This window comes from Pan paniscus, chromosome 5 (genome assembly GCF_029289425.2).
Source record: "Pan paniscus chromosome 5, NHGRI_mPanPan1-v2.0_pri, whole genome shotgun sequence".
Taxonomy (NCBI): Eukaryota; Metazoa; Chordata; class Mammalia; order Primates; family Hominidae; genus Pan; species Pan paniscus.
Window position 1 is genome coordinate 43,114,873 of NC_073254.2, and position 1,944 is coordinate 43,116,816.

At 44.1% G+C, this 1,944-nt stretch overlaps 1 non-coding gene across 1 annotated transcript; it reads right to left on the reverse strand.

Moving 5' to 3' along the window:
- Nucleotides 1-960: 960 nt before the first annotated feature.
- Nucleotides 961-1,034, reverse strand: TRNAT-CGU (transfer RNA threonine (anticodon CGU)). Its single transcript has one exon. It is a non-coding gene; the product is annotated as a tRNA-Thr (tRNA).
- Between the last annotated feature and the right edge of the window lie 910 nt (nt 1,035-1,944).

The following is a 1,944-nucleotide window of genomic DNA, read 5'->3' on the forward strand; positions in this document are numbered from 1 at the left end:
CATGGAGCTAGAGCAATTTGCTAAAGGTCCCTTAGCCATCAAATGTAGCAGCTGAGGTTTGAATACAGCCGATGTGACCTAGTTCAACAAGGTCCCAATCAAAATGAACAGCAGTGAGGTCCAAACATAGGGACAATTTTCCAATGTTTTACCTTGCTACTTACGATACTTAGAGTAACATAGTAGCCACATTGTGAATATTTCTCATTAAAAAGTAAAAAAACAGGCCAAGCGCGGTGGCTCACACCTGTAATCCCAGCACTTTGGGAGGCTGAGGCAGGCGGATCACTTGAGGCAGGAATTGGAGACCAGCCGGGCCAACATGGTGAAACCCTGTCTCTAATGAAAATACAAAAATTAGCTGGGCATGGTGGTGCACGCCTGTAATCCCAGCAATTCTGGAGGCTGAGGCATGAGAATCGCTACTGCACTGGAGCCTGGGCGACAGAGCGAGATTCCATCTCAAAAAAAAAAAAAAAAAAAAAAAGGCAAGCATGCCCCTGCAAATGTCCTAATTTTTGTTTGTAGCTACTAATGGGTTTGTTGTTCATTAATTTCTTATCTTATGAATTCAATTATAGAGCTGGAGATTTTTAGAATCTAGAGAGATTTTATTTATCTGCATGCCTACAACAATTATCTACATGCTTTAAACTGTAACACATTGTAAGTGCTCAAAAACATTTTACCACAGTTTAAAGCAAGACATACGAAATTGATTGAGGTGGGTCACATGCATTATTCTTTCGCACTGTTTTGCATTTGCATTGTCTTCCTCCTAAAAATTTACTTTTTAAAAGTAAGGAATCTGAGCAGGATGCAGTTAAACAACTTGGGATTTATCCAATTGTGTTCTACTGCTGTTAAGTTTGGTGAGAATGTTTGGCAATTAGTGGGAGGACGCAGTTCCTCGTCAAGAAAACAATTTTCAGAAACAGCTGATTTTCTCTGGAAAACATGAGGCCCCACTGGGAGTCGAACCCAGGATCTCCTGTTTACGAGACAGGCGCTTTAACCAACTAAGCCATAGAGCCACGCGGAAGCGCTTTTTAGAAGTGAATCTATCTCATTTTACTTTGACAAAATGAGTTTAGTTAGTTATCTGCTGTCTTCAAAAAATATGTCAACTCGAGAAACACTTCATTTCCTCAGTATCTTTTGAAGACATACGAATACACGGGGAAACGTATTCGGCAGTCTACAGTGTCAAAGGATTTTTCTATTAATCCAAGAAAGAGCATTACAGAAAGCTATACAATACGTGAAGACGATTAAAAGGAATATATCTATACATAATTTTAAAAAACCTTTGAATCTTGAAAGTCACTCACTTAGGGTACGTGAAGCTGCCAAATTTATCAGAGAAGGAACAGGCATTTCTCGCATGGAGCCGTGGGCCTCGGCGTTAAGGCACTCTTCAGCTACAGGTGGCAGCCCGTTTAGCTCCTCTTAAGGTCTTGTGATGTCATTTTCAAGAGGCCAGTAAAGTTCTGTGTCACGTGGGGCCTCTCAGGAGGGGTGCGGAGGTGGGGGAGGGGCGGGGAGCAGGACTCCACTGCTTTGGCCTCAAGGAGTTTGGTCGACACTTGAAGACTGACCAAGAAAAAGTAATTTGTCCCAGTTTTCTCCCACCCTTTGTTTTCTTCTGCTCCTCTTGGGCTTGTTTTTGTTTTTTTGGGGGTTCTTTCTTTTTTCTTTTCTTTCTTTTTTTTTTTTTTTCCCGCAGTAAGTTCTGAAAATCGCCTCCCAGAGGAGATAACGCGTTCTCCTCTGTAACCCGTCCTTGCACGTCCCGTTGGTGGGGGGGGGGTCCCGGTTCTCATCCTTTCGGGGACCTGCAAGGAGCCCCGCCCGCGGGCTTTGAACCGATTTCGGCTCCGCGTCCAGGAGCAGGCCCTACGTAGGGCCGGGGGAATTCAGGTGCGTCTGCGGGGCCCAGGGCAC